General features: G+C 46.5%; 1 protein-coding gene across 1 annotated transcript in view; it reads left to right on the top strand.

The window, feature by feature from the left end:
• Window positions 1–15,661, top strand: part of LOC133356607 (neuronal cell adhesion molecule-like) — a 116,003-nt gene that overhangs the window by 36,807 nt on the left and 63,535 nt on the right.

Below are 15,661 nucleotides of genomic sequence, written 5' to 3'. Positions count from 1 at the left end.
TGCGCATCTCAGCGTGGATATTTTACAGCCGGTGACCTGGTGGCTCAGGAACACTTGTGCCAAGCACCGGGGAGGCCTTCATCCAGCAGTGGATTAATCATGGCCGATGAAGACGATCATGACTATCTTCTTGGTTCTTTCGGTAAAGTCACGTAGAAGGGAAATAATAAAATAATAAAAATAAAACATAATAAAATACAATTCTCACGACGTACCACCGGCTCACACTTCACCATCTGCTCAAAATAAAGAAGAAAACGTTGTTTAACATGTCTTTTACGCCAGTCCTGTCCTCAATTTCCCCAATTGCATTTAAGGAATACAATGTGACAATGAGTCCTTTGAAGGGCCATGCAAAACACGGCCATGTCATGTAAAAAAAAAAAGATCATGACGATGTCAACTTTGGCCAATCGCATACACGCAGGCTAATGGGAATTTAGCGCAGGACTGTGCGTCTAATTCAGAGCTGGAAGTTCAAGGAAAGGCTACACCACGGTTTCTGGTTGCATGCGTTTCGTGGTGCGACCCTGTTGAACTTGCACGTGGAATGTGGGGGGCCTGGACCTGCAGCCAAGCCGCGCTGGGCTGCCCTGGCAGAGCCAACGAGGGAGGATTATCACCCCGCGTCAATCACTGCGGGTTTAACTAAACACAGGCACTCCTTTGTTTTGCTCTGGGGGGTTATAACCGGGGTGAAATTAAACACGTTTTTGATTGCCGGAGTCTGTCCTTTGTGCCAACGGCGTTTGGGGAATGTTGTACGTATGACGTGCGTGTTGAACTTTTTTCGCACCGTACGTTGACAACCGTGCTAATCGGAGGTGTGGCGAGGAAGGACGCCGAACTCATCACACGCAAAAAATAAGTTCTAAAGAAATGATTTTTCATTCTAGATTTCAGATGACATCATACAGTGCCATAGGAGGATATACAACTAGGGAGGCACAAACAAACATTGTTAAGGTTGCTTTAAGAAAACAGAATTGTGATTGTTCTTTTTGTTAGGAATCTTGCTACGTCGTTAATTTCCACGCGCGATAACCATTGCCGCTGGCATTAGCGTCAGTAAGGTCGATATAACGTGAAGTTATTCGGGCCATGCGTGCGTTTGCTCACATGCACATAATGCATTTATTTATAGTTAAATATTGAATCGTACATGTAGGCCGATTAATTGCATTTAAGCATATTTCTATATTTCATTAGCAGTGGATTAACACATATTGCAACCATTAGGGTTAGATTAAAATAACCTGGTTCACCAAACACATGTTATACATTGGGGTGGATGGGTGGCGCAATGCTTGACGCACTGTGGTGGGAAACCGGTGACGTGCGTCGATTTGAAGCCACAAATAACGTCGGTTGTGAGAAACATCTGGACCGATCCTGGGTCTCCACCAAACTCAACAACCCATAGGGAACAGCGTGGTGAAGTATAGTCAAGCAACCCCCCACGACCGACACAGCATGGGAAGTCCTTCATTTAAGCAGTGGAGTGTGAAGGGCTTTGGTGGCGAGATGTTAACTCCCTCGCTCGGTATACAGGAGGTCATGGGTTCGATCCCGATCCTGACGCCTGCTGCTGTATATTTTTCGAGTTTGTATTGTCTCTCCCCGTGGTCGCGTGGATTTTTCTCAGGGTCCTCCGATTTTCCCTCCACATTTAGAAACAGTCGTTCAGAATATGTGGCTGTAATATATGTCTACACAGTGAGCCACTTCGTTGAGCTATCATTTGTGATTGGCAGGTGGCTTCTGAAAAATATGCAAATAACTAAGTGGGCCTTTTCTGGTGAAATAAAACATCATCAAGAATATATTGATATCACGTCATACACTCAGTGTTATATATTTATTCGATATTTTCTCAGTTAAAGGGTTCGGCATTGAATCAAATAAATAACACAATCAGAGCATTAGTACGTTTTCTATTCGTAGCATTCTTAGAGTGTCAGGCTACCATAAAGGTGTGATGTTTCACATACGTAGTCTGCAGTAGTTTCGTAGTTAATGTGTGTTCTTGCAATCGAGTAATTGGTGAATCGTTGTTTTTATTTTGATGATTTGGACCACGACACCACTTCAAGTGGCTTTCTATTTCAAACGACCTCACAGGATTTTCGTCGTTCGCTGTGAAACAGACAGTGCACATTCATGGTCAGCAAACCGATGATATTCGCCGTGGGGTTCAAACCGCGAACTTCTGCAACAAGTGGCAAACAGGCGGCTGATCAGCAATGCCACATACCAAACGGGCACGTCATACACCCGAGGGTTATCGATTTTCTCAAAGGTACACGTATTCCAGCTAAGCTTAATTGATTATCCTCCCATTTATTGACGTCCGTCAGTGTCACAGATGCAGACGCGCGACCCGAAATGCACTGTGGGGATGTGAGACGTCTCGTGGGAATGTTCGAGAATGAGGCATTTCAGCTCAGGCGATGAGCAGAGCGAGTCACGGTGCAAGGGGGAGCGTGGGCGGAAGATTAAATTATCAAGGGAGAAGGGGCAATCGATTCGGATTCTGATCTGTACCCTGGGCGGCAGCTGTCAGAAATCGTTGTGGTATCATTTGTGCTCCTGCGGGGATGTCTGAACAAGGCTAAACGAGGCCACAAATCTGAACGTATTAAGCATATAGCGATGACCACCATATCCACATGTGCGTGTACAACCCTTTTGTCAAACTACCGCAGGATGAGGGACCTTCCCACGCCATACGAGAATGGTTGTAATAACAATACTCATCTTAACTTGTGATGCTCACAGTATTCGCTCACTCTCGTAGAGAGAGAGAGGGAGCAGCTAAGAGACGCAAGGACGGCAGGAAGGCAGCCACGCGATGAGCAGACGTCATAATTTTCCCAAGCTCTGCAGTCTTCTATATATCGCGGTGTTACCGGACAATGAATGAGTGTTTACCTGTGGGAGGAAACGGGAGCACCCAGAGAAACTGCCAAGCGTGCGAGGGCTAAACGCTCTATCCCGTCTATGATAGAGATATTTTATGTTAGATCGCGTAAATATATACATGTGTCGTTAAAACCCGCCACCACCCGACACAGCCAACTAGTAAGGGTTGTCACGTAAACAGAACGTGGCCAATTCGTCACTAGTACCGCACTAACCGGTGTGTTGAAGATCCAAGCCACAACATTTACAATCTGAGTACGACGCTTCTCCAGTAATTACAACTAGCTTCATCAGGCGACAGCCAGATTTGTGTCGAGCTCTATCCCGTGCAGACGGAACAGATGGAGTCCACATTTGTTGCTGTGCTGCCCTCTGCTGGCCCGCCAAGGTACGGCAACCCCGGCGCCCGCCGGTAGAGAGTTTATCTTCTTGGTTCTTTCGGTAAAGTCACGTAGAAGGAAAATAATAAATCAATAAAAACAAAATATAATAAAATAATTCTCATTTGCGTGGTCCCCAGCAACCCTGGCCTTGAGAGTGCTGGATTACAGGCGTCCACAGCCACCACCACCACCGCCGCGAGGGTTAGCAGACTGTACGCCATCACACTGGACAGTGCTGATTGGTGAAGGACGGGTAAGGGGCCGTCCATAAATGACGTCACGCGATTTTGGACGATTTTGACCCACCCCCCCGCCTCGTCACACGGCGTCACAAGAAGTCAGACCCCCCCCCCCTCCCGCAAATATGACGTCACAAAGCTCTGCCCCACCCCCCCAAAGAAAAAATAAAACATGCTTCAAATCGCTTAAAACTATTGTCATTGTAGTGCGTATTTAATGTGGCGCTGCACTCTGATGTTGTAGGAGAAAACATTTATTAAAACGTCTATTTAATTAAGTAGAACGTCTTCTTGGTTCTTTCGTAAAGTCACGTAGACGACAGACCTGGTCTTCACCTGAGGACGGCTGCTTGTGTTGTGGCCGAAACGTCGTGAGAATTATTTTATTATGTTTAATTTTTATTTTATTATTTCCCTTCTACGTGACTTTACCGAAAGAACCAAGAAGATGAATCCCTGCAGTCACGAAAGCTTTAAATCGAAATTTAAGTAGAACGTGTTGTCTATATTTATTTAAAGTTGCGAATTTTGATGTGACGTCACATTTCTCAAACACTCCCCCCCCCTCGTCACACATCGTCACAAATGTCTGACCCCCTCAGCCCCCCTAGGTGCGTGACGTCATTTATGGACGGCCCCTAAGCATAGACATAGGGGCATTGTGACGTGTAACATTTGAACGGGGAAGCCTTCACGCAGCAGTGGATGACGGACTGCGGCTGACGATGACGACGGTGACGCATTGCGTTCGGTGCATCCACAACGCGTGGCCGTTCTCCGAACGTCAATAAACCATTCGTTAAAACATATATACAACAACGGCCTCAATAATTGCCCGCGTGCGGACGCGGTGAGACGGCCTTCAAGACGCGTCGAACCCTCCGTTCCCGCACATTAGGGAAATGAAAATGGGTGGCCACGGGTGGAGACTGATTACGAACAATTAGCAAAGCACCGGGCCCTCTGTCCTCTGTCCCGACGTGGCCTGCTGCGCTCCACGCATTGCTGTGCGAGCCTGAGCAACTCCCCCCCCCACCCACCCCTTTCCTGCTAAAGGCTCAGTCCCCATCCCACCCCACCCCGCCTTTTCTAATTCCTTGTGTGCGTTTGAAATATGGGCATGGTTAGCTCGTAATCGATTCTTTGCTGGACAGGTAGCGGGTGAAACAACAGCGGCACATGGCGCGTTAAGGGGCGTCATCACGCGAACTCAGCCTGGCAGCAACAGCAGCAGCAGCAGCGTTGGGCTGGGCCATTGAACAAAAACGGTCACAGCATCGCAAGCTTTCAGATGTGCTTTCTGCGGCCGTCTGGAACGCTCTTCCTTCCGATGTTAGGAAGCCACTGGAGCTATGCACTTTTAAATCATCTCGATTGACAACTCGTTTCTTTAGAACTGCTTTTTGTGTTTCGTTTGTTGTCCTTCCCCCGCATCTCCGATTATAACGATCAAAGTTGTCTACGTACGGCGCGAAACAAATTCAACATGCACACATAGGCGTGGAGAGACGTGCCAAGAACGTAGTAGGAATGTTGGGATTTCCCCACAATGGCACTGGGCTTGAGAACAGAACACGAGCAGAAAACCACGCGAGCCCTTTGTGTCTCAATGACGCGAAGAGTGAAGTGTCTGCGCGCAGTTTCCCTCTAACACCGCTGATGCGAATTTCGATTGAAAGCTTTCGTGACTGCAGGGATTCATCTTCTTGGTTCTTTCGGTAAAGTCACGTAGAATGGAAATAATAAAATAATAAAAATAATGCTGCTAATCGTGCATAATGCACGGGCATCATATGACTTTAAACCCCCCACCCACCTCCTACGCATTTCACAAGTATTACTAATCGCATATCTCCATTTACCATAAATATGCTAAATTCCTATTGGTATGCAAATTATTTTGTCAAGGCGCTCTCCCCCCCTCCATCCCAGCTTAAATAGACGCTCCAAGCCTGGGGTGTGTCATTCAGACTCTGTCTTCTCGACAGACCTGTTCTTCACCTGAGGACGGCTGCTTGCGTTGTGGCCGAAACGTCGTGAGAATTATTTTATTATGTTTAACTTTTATTATTTTATTATTTACATTCTACGTGACTTTACCGAAAGAACCAAGAAGATGAACCGCTGATGCGGTCCACGATAATGTTTTGTTTGTTATATCGTGCAGGAGAATACTCGCCACCATCATCATCATCATCATATATGTTGTATGCGGTGGTAGAAATGGGGCCGGTGTTGAGGATGGTTACTATGCCCATGCCATGATGTTTCCGCAGAGGCAAAGCGGGCAGTGGAATTTGTCTGCAGGGTTAATAGGTTTCTACGCCAGGACTTCAAAATGTCCATTTCGACCACTGTGCATACGCAATGGTCTACTCTGCTACGTACATATGATGTTGACCAAAGGTACGATGCGATGTCAGGCTCCACATTTTGCGATGCCCTTCAGCGTGTGGAGCTGAACTTAAAATAATTGGATGTATACGTAAAAAAACTTCATATATACATAAAATATTTACAAACCCTTTGTTAATTCACCAGTGGACGAGGGCCTCCGTATGGTGCATTCGTTTGTCAACGTTTGTTTGACCATACTTCACCACTTCGTGGTGGTCGGTGACGGTGGATCGGTGGGGCTGGTGGCGGCAAGAGCGAGTCGGATGTCACTCCACATGGCTGTCTCCCGTCCAAGTACTAACCAGACGAAAACCTTTGCTTAGTTTCCAGACACTTTGGTCATTTGCTTCGTAATACAATGTCAACACTTAGATATTGAAACTAAAAATCGACAACTCGTACTGGTATAATCAAGTAAGCCCAATGATCGTCACTGAATGAGGGAGGCCTGTATCTAGCAGTGGATTAACAATCGGGGCTTACAAATTAATTTTTTTTTTATAAAACAAATACATTTCGATTTAAAGCTTTCGTGACTGCAGGGATTCATCTTCTTGGTTCTTTCGGTAAAGTCACGTAGAAGGGAAATAATAAAATAATAAAAATAAACACAATAAAATAACTCTCACGACATTTCGGCAACAACGCAAGCAGCCGTCCTCAGGTGAAGAACAGGTCTGTCGGGAAGACAGCGTTTTATTTTTATTATTTTATTATTTCCCTTCTACGTGACTTTACCGAAAGAACCAAGAAGAAAAAAAAACAAATACACTTTACAAAGCTCTTGTACTAATTAGGAAATAACAAATCAATGATTAATTGTGATGTCAAAATGAACAATACAAGACAAATGCATTCGTTAATATATTTTGTCCATTCACCTTGGCGTAAGTTGCACTCAACCTGGGAGTATTCCCCATCCAATTGACTCCACATTCCCAAATTGGATTCACATTGTCTTGTCCGTATGATAATATCACGGCCAGACAGTGGAGTGGGTGCATACGGTGAGACATTGGCAGAGCTTCCCCTGCAGCACATGAATAATACAGAGGGTTCTTCAGAGAAAGCTTTAGACAGAGCATCCAACGGAGGGACCATTTAAAAATCAATATGTGCATACGTGCGAGAGTGTGTGTCAGTGCATGAGACGAGGCTGCGTTGGCTGGGTCACGTAGCCCGCATGCCCAGCTACCGCTTGCCCAAGCAGTTTTTGTTTGGCCCGATAGAGGGTGCTTAACGGGTGTGGCACGGGCTAGAGAAGGGATGGGCTTATGTGGTATGGGAGGATGTGGAGCTGAGCGGACTTACCGATGACTGGTACCGGCGGTGTCAAGATCGACCTCTATGAAGGAGACTCGTGGAGGATGCTACTGGGCAGTTGGAGGCACTCACCCCTCAACAACAACAGAGGTTGGAGGAGCAACACTCACAGCAACGAGCGGACCACCGGGCGGCTAAGACACAGCAAAGTGGCACAACGAGGGGCACACGTGGTGCATCTCACCAGTCATTTCAGTGGGCCCATAACACCTGAGTTGGTACTGGGACTTCCTGCCAGCAGTGCTTTGACACTTCACGTGCCCACAGAGTGCACCAAGTGGAGTGACTCTACTTCTCCAGCCTCTATGTGCGCTGGAGAAGGACCATGGCTCGATTGACGACTCATTTATATGGAACTGCGTTTCGCGTTCCGTTTGTTGCCTGATTAGCAGGGTTGGCTACGCACGGTGTGAAAGAAGTCCAACATACATGCATTGCCCAAAACTTTGCCTTTTTATATTTTGATAAAGTGTAACGATGGAGCCATAGAATATCTTGCTCGTGCCACTGCTGGCAAAAGGCCCTCCCTGAGTAGGAGCTCTAGACAGCTCTCTCCAGACCAAATTTTTGATCGTCTCTTCCACGCTGGCCTGATGTCCTGATACCATCTGAGAAAAAAAATGCCACGGCAGGGACATTTAAGCAAGTCCCATAACGCGCCATATGCAGGAGATTCCTGTGAGTAGAAATATGACGGGAACATTCGTAATTGTTTTGTATTTGCTGAGACAACTCACAAGTAAGATGGGATGGCACTCAAGTTCAAGTTCAAGTTCATTTATTAGGTATAGCCCTGTGAGCCATTCGGCTCTTGAATCGGGTGCAACCGCAACAAACAAAAAAACAAAAACATTAACGAAAAGCATCTTAAAGTGAATATGTGACTAAGTGCAAACACACATGAAGGGTGCCTGTCATAGTAGCAATACAAGAGTGATGTGGAGGTAACTGAATATTTGTGAGAGGCAACACGGTATACTGAACAACGCCCTAAGTGGCACCAGCAATATACAAGAGTCATAAGGACCAATGCAAGATGCCTCACGCGGGACATAGCAGACAGAATACTGTCTGGGACACGTGCTGAGAATGGAACTCGAGTCCATAGCGAAAACTGTCCGACTGTGGACACCACAAGGTAAGAGACCACGTGGGCAGGTCGAAGTCCACCTGGCGACGGCACCGTTCAAGACCAACTGAAGACCATGGGGGGGGGGGGGGGCATGTCTTGGGGTGATGCAGAGAAAGCTGCGAAAGATCGTCCGGCATGGCGTGGGATTGCTGCTGCCGTATGCTTCACAGGGAGCGAACAGGAGTAAGTAAGAAGGCAACTAAACATTGATGGCCATTCAGACGCTGTCGCCTCGACAGGCCTGGTTTCACCTGAAGACGGCTGCTTGCGTTGTGGCCGAAACGTCGTGAGAATTATTTTATTATGTTTTATTTTTATTATTTTATTACTTCCCTTCTACGTGACTTTACCGAAAGAACCAAGAAGATGAATCCCTGCAGTCACGAAAGATTGATGGCCGAGTCATTGGAGTGAATCAGTGAGTGTAGGAGCGTTATATTCTTAGGTTTTTTTCGGTAAAGTCACGTAGGTAAAAAATTAAAATTAATAAAAGTAAAATAAAAATAAAATAAAAATCACAACGTTTCGGAGGCAACACAAGCTTCGATACGTCGTGATTTTTATTTTATTTTTTATTTTACTTTCATTAATTTTAATGTTTTACCTACGTGACTTTACCGAAAAAACCTAAAAATATGAATCCTTGCAGTCACGAAAGCTTCAAATCTAGAATGTAGGAGCGTTGATGAACCGGACTGATTTCACCCTTTGATCATCTTTACGTGTAATTTTATTAAACTTCGATCGCCCAAGTTCCTGACACAAGAACTGACCGATCCACCCTGGATGTTACCAAAGTGTTCCCAATTTGACCGGACTAGCACTCGATTATTCCATAAATGAGGTGCTCACACCAATACATGGAGCGGTCAAGGTGACTCTACGCTTAATAATAGGAGATAAGGGCCTTTAATGATCCCGTAAGAAGTAATGCAGTGAAATAACAAAACGTAATGTCTGCAGCAATTTGACATGTCATGGGTGCACGTGCCGCTGTACTTATTGGTTCATCAGGCATGTTGTAGAAATGCTGGTTTTTAAAGCGTCAATTAAAGATTGTGTTTTAATTAAGTGCTAAAGTTTTAAAAAGAAAATGTCCTTCAAGCACCGTGACTTTAAAGTGCACGTGATTCGAGCGTTCTGTTAAATGGATTATCTGTCAGTGCAATTCTGAATATATGCACGTGTGAATAGGCTGGCTCTGAGAATATTAAAGTGGTGTTGACTTTAAATTAATACATTGGGACATGAGTTGGTTGCAAAGCTACACATTTGTTTGGATACGATTGAGAAGTAATGCCTGGCTGAAGTAATTCACATTCCAATTACAGTCTTGGGTAAACAAGCAAAACAGCCAAAGTGATTTTCTGCTCAAATGAGAATTGAGGTGGTGTTAATCTCCTTTATACTCAGTGGTAGTAATACCATTCAGAATCAGAATATTTATTTATACTGAAGGAATCTGATAATCGATTAAGCTCTTTCACAAACGTCCATCCCGATGGCAGGGGTAAGTCTATCCAGTGGACGACGACTGTTGACTTCCCCACAAAGCGGTTACTTAATTTATCGACTGCAGAGGGCCGATGGGCCAAGTCAACTCTCAACCAGGAGTTTGAACTCGTCAATATTCCGATTGTGATCCAGTCCACCGCTGAGCTACCCGATCGGGATTAAGAAGCGAGCCGTAGGAAACGATTCGCAAAGTCTGAAAGCATCGCATAGAAACGTATGATCAGTTTGCCTTAAATAGGAAAAGCAAATCGACAGTTATATTTGTTGCCTCTTAGCTGCCAATAAACAAAAATGACTTCGCAACGTATGGAGGTTTGTATATATGTTGAACTTCTTCTGCACATACACGTATGTAGCGGGCCGGGCTAATCGGAGTGTGGGGAGATGTAAGAAAACATCGCAAAAAAAGCAGTTCGAAAGAAATTAGTTTTCAATTTAGATTCACAAGAGATGGTGAGAGAGATTCAGTCAGCCGAGAGCTCAATCTAGATTTACAAGTGCGTAGCTCCAGTGGCTTCCTAATATCGGACGGAAGAGCGTTCCAGACGGCCGCAGAAGCGCATTTGAAAGCGCGCGATGCGGCGAGCGTCTTTGCGCGACGGCTCGCCAAAACCCGCTTGCTGCGAGGATGATCAGAGTTCCTGTGATGGTTTATGCTCCATGACGAAGTGTTGTGGTTTACTTGCGGCGAGCACTCTGTGTATAATTAGTGCGACCTCATCATGTATTCGTTCGGCAACCGGAAGCCAATGACCAATGACTAGTGGGACAAATTGGCCACGTTTGTGTGTGTCCCACCTTGTCCTCGGAGTAGAAATCTCAATCTTTGACTTTGAACTGAGAGTCGATGTTTTACTTGGCGGGCTTGAACAAGAGATGGTGAGAGAGATTCACTCAGCCGAGAGCTCTCTACGCAGGGCTGGTGCACTCGAGATGAAGAATCGGTAATATTGATGTCTGGGTCCATTCGGTTGTTGTTCTTTTGTGCGAGACCTGCTCTCTGAATCTCGTATTTACATTTCAGTGGGCTTCAAAGATTCTGAATCACAGTCGCTGTTGTACGATGTGGTCTTTTTTGTCGAAAAAGTCTCCCCCTTCGCCTTTCAAAATGCAATTATTTTCCTCCCGCTGAACAAAGTGAACTCTGCGATCGGGGCAGCCTTAGTTGTGGGGGCTGCCCTCTTAGGAAACTGCGACGAGGTGCTAGGATTGCAGAGACTCTACACGGTTTCATTGTTTTTTGTAGGTCAACGAAAATGTTATGTTTTTTTCTTCAACTGTTTATATTTTTATTTTATATTTTCATTTATATAAAGCTATATTTATACATTTATATTTATTTATATTTCAACAGGAGCCCGGTTCAGAGCACAAACCGTGACGCGCCCATGGGGTACAGAAACTCCCTAGCCCCAGACGCAGTGCGCCTGAGTTCAAAGGAGAGAGGGGCTGGCGGGTTGGGGATTGGTCTCGCTGCCTCATCCAGTAGGCACAGCGAGCGTGGAGGTGTGCGTGTATTTCTATAAGGTCAACGGGAATGTTGCGTTTATTTTTTCTCACGCCATCCATTTTTATCTCGCCGTTGTCACCATTAACCATGGTCTATTCCAAGAGTCGGTCAGCAAAACAACAACAAGACATTTCGATTTAAAGCTTTCGTGACTGCAGGGATTCATCTTCTTGGTTCTTTCGGTAAAGTCACATAGAAGGGTAATAATCAAATAATAAAAATAAAACATGATAAAATAATTCTCACGACGTTTCGGCCACAACGAAAGCAGTCGTCCTCGGGTGAAAAACAGGTCTGTCGGGAAGACAGCGTCAGACCTGTTCTTCACCTGAGGACGGCTGCTTGCGTTGTGGCCGAAACGTCGTGAGAATTATTTTATGTTTTATTTTTATTATTTTATTATTTCCCTTCTACGTGACTTTACCGAATGAGCCTAAGAAGAACAACAAGACACATTATTTTTCCGAATTCTGTCACAAAAATCAACCTCAATATTTCAAGAGCTGCAATGCATTTGGTTAATTCGAGACTGTGGTCCTTAAACAAAACAAAAATAACGTCACGAAGCGTTCCATCAAGGAGCCACCGCATGCGGCTCCTGTAGCCACAGATTGCCACCCCCCGTGGTCTATTCCCTGAAGTACGAAAGCCTCTGTTGCCATCCCTTTTGATGGCCCTTCAGTGCCACAGGTCCATGTCACGCACGTCGGACAATTTTCTCGCTCCACCTCCGCAGTGGTCGTCCTCTATATCGAGTTTGGGGCGCCGTTCCAGCACCGGTCGCGTCCATCCAGCCACCATCGCTTCGAGCCGCAGTGGCGAGATGTTAACTACCTCGCCTGGTATGCAGGAGGTCGTGGGTTCGATCCCGACCCTGATGCCTGCTGTGTATTTGGAGTTAGCGTGTCTCTCTTCCCGTGGTCGCGTGGAATTTTCTCCAAGGTCCTCCAGTTTCCCCCTTCACAATGAGACTCAACGTGCGTTTAGAGCATTTGGCTGCTATAAATTTCCACACGATAAGCCACTTTGTTGAGCTATCATTTGTGGCCACGTTCACTTCTGAAGAATAACCATATAGCTCATTCGGGCCTGACCTGGTAAAAAAAAAACATAGTTCAGTTTGAGTTTACATTGATAAACAATGTGATGCCTCTGATTTGTAGGTCTGAATCTGAGTGTAATTCCTGGCACGTATACGTGGCATTGCTTCTTTTTGTGCAGTTTCGAGCTTTGCTTCCATGTTCTTAGTCAGTACCAAAGTCTTCGATGCATTTTTAGAAATTAATTTCATCCACATATTTTTGCTGTGCACATTTGACATTTACTTGGGAACACATTCCTGCGGAAGGAAGCTGGTAGGAACGTTGGGTTGCTCGGTCAATGGCCTGCAGGGTCAACGGCGGCGTGGTGTATTCCGCCAATATGCCCGACTGTGAGGGCGGGCACAAGCCGGCGTGAGTAGGTTAAACGTTGAGTTTTATAAGGGCACCACGGGGTGACCAGCCCCTCCCCTCCCCACCTTGCCCCACCCCTCCCACCCCCCACCCAGCCCCTCCCCACCCAGCCCCTCCCCACGCTCCCTACCCAGCCCCTCCCCACCTTCCCCTCCCCACCCAGCCCCACCCTCCCCCCCCAGCCAATCCCCACCCCACCCAGCCCCTCTCTCCCCACCCAGCCCCTCCCTGCACGACGGACGGACACAATAATCCCCTGTGGGCTGGTGTAACCAGGAGGTTCCTACCAGTATAAACGAACGGACTAACTCACAGTAATGGTTTGTTGCTCCGAGTAATTATGTGCTTAAGTGAATATACGGTGGGAATTTATCGGAATTGTCGTCTTTGCACGGAAATTTTGTTCAGCTTCCTTAATCACCTTTAGAACACCGACTCAGATATTATATTAAACCGAACATGTAGCATAATTAAATTTCGATTTAAAGCTTTCGTGACTGCAGGGATTCATCTTCTTGGTTCTTTCGGTAAAGTCACGTAGAAGGGAAATACTAAAATAATACAAATAAAACATAATAAAATAATTCTCACGACGTTTTGGCCACAACGCAAGCAGCCGTCCTCAGGTGAAGAACAGGTCTGTTATGTAGCATAACTGTGACTCAAAAGCGTGTATCTTAAAGTGGCTGTTCCTATCTCACATCGGGATTATTTTTTGGCGCACGGGGCAATTGAATAAAAGCGGACTGGAGTAATGGTTGTATCGCCTGAGTGGCAGGACGTAAATTAATTATTTTCCCAAAAGCCGATTCATAGCACAGCACCGCTGTTGCTATGAACGTTTCAAATTCATCTTCTTCAAAGCTATGGTGGGTATTCCATAAAATGAAAAAATTTAAGTAAAAAAAACATTCAATTTATCATTCGTCATTCAGGGTAAAGGTGCAGCCCTTCTATTGCTTACTCATCCAACTGCTATGATGATTATTATTCACCTACGACCTGCTATGATGATTATTATTTACCTACGAAAGTCTCGATGAGTCTCGTGACTCTTTCAGGAGGGTCCTGCCAAGTTGTTGTTTTTTCATTCAAACCGAGTGATTTGTCGGTATAATTTGTCTCATTCTTTGACAAATTGGAACCATGATGCGAGCACACAATGGCTTACTCTTGCGAGTGATGTCACGGGATCTTTAAGGTCCACTTTGAAGCAAACGCCGCGTATATGCATCGTGACTGCACCTGCAATGGGAGTCGGATGCTGGCTGAAGGGCCTCCACTAGAAAGCCTCTTCAGTGGGTATTTGGCCTGCTCTTCCACGTGTGCCAGAAGTTGGAAGATATTGTTTTATAGCTGTGGCATAACCATGTTGAGTGTACAAAAGCGACGGGGGGAGGGGGGGGGGTATTTAAGAAACGTGCACGACTGTTTCAGCTGCCACGCCCAGGGCATCGCATCAAACCGGCGACCTCGCGATGAAGCAAGATTGCAAGTTCAGCGTGTTGACTCTTCCATCACGGCGGCACGCCTCATCCTTCACGAAAACTACTAAGCCAACGAGGGCTAGGACATCCGGCAGTTGTATCACACGTCGGATGCGATGGTCCGCGACGCCGGTCGGCTTGCGATCCGTCCGTCGATCGAACGCATTGCAACTCCACGCATCGATCGGCATTGTGACCAGTGCCGGATTATCCTAGTAGCAAAAGTAGCTACATGTGTAGTAGCTACATAAGTAGTAGCTACATAAGTAGTAGCTACGGCCCCCCGCACTTTCAAGGGCCCCGCGCTAAATGCTTTCAAGCTATCAATTCCGGTTCGGTCATTCTGCACTTGCTCTATTACTATAGTACTATACTGCCTTCAACTTTTATGAACGACTGGGCGTTTAAGGTTAGCGATTTGTCGTATTATCTGGCTGTATAGCCAATGAAAACATACAATTACTTTACTATGCAAGTACACTTTTTTCACGTGTATGTGTTTTTCTTATGTAGGGCCCCTTTATACCATATTCAACAGGCTCCGGCACTTGCTTAATCCGGCACCGATTGTAACAGAACAAACACATATCCGCGCTGCCGTGCCGCCGCCGTCCAAACCACACGTCCCGCCCATCCAAATCCCAACCTCCCCCTCCACCCACCGAGCCAGCCACAGTTCATCCGCTCCGCGCGCACTCGAACGGGGACGCGTTTGTCCTCGTGCCAAAGTTAATTTCGCCGCGGTGACTCGCGCGAGCCAAGCAGCGGGCCCAGCGCTAATCTCTTAGAGTGCGCTAAGCTGGGCCTCTGCCAGGTTGCAGCAATCGCCGTTGGCTACGGCGGTGGCGTCTGGCTGGAGCTGGGCACCCCCTCGATCGGACTCCGCGCCGCGTTTCGCCGGCACGGTCACCGTGGGCGTTGTCCCGCCTGGCGTGTTGTGGGTGGGGTGGTGAATACGCCTCTGAAAGACGGCTTCTGCAATACGCGCCTCGTTGCTTGCTGCTGCCATCTGGTCCCACTGCTGTGTCTGTGTGTCTGTGTGCGTGCGGCAACGGAGATTTCTCGTTCTGCCAAGGTGAGTCGTGGCTGCTGCTGCTGTTGTTTGACTCTTGCGGGAATCCGCGTGCGAATGGTGATTTCGCGTCGTATCACAGCGGTGCAACGATTGTGCATTTTTTTCGACGGATTTGAAATGCTGTTTGTTTCGGGGGTGTTGTCTTGGGGGGGGGGGGGTTGTCTGTTGAAGTATTGAAGATTATGAACCACGCCAGTCTAAACCTTCGTCTTGTGTTATCTCCA

This window comes from Lethenteron reissneri, chromosome 54 (genome assembly GCF_015708825.2).
Source record: "Lethenteron reissneri isolate LAM-NWPU_2019-01 chromosome 54, ASM1570882v1, whole genome shotgun sequence".
Classification (NCBI taxonomy): domain Eukaryota; kingdom Metazoa; phylum Chordata; class Hyperoartia; order Petromyzontiformes; family Petromyzontidae; genus Lethenteron; species Lethenteron reissneri.
This window is presented reverse-complemented; position numbering and strand designations above follow the sequence as displayed.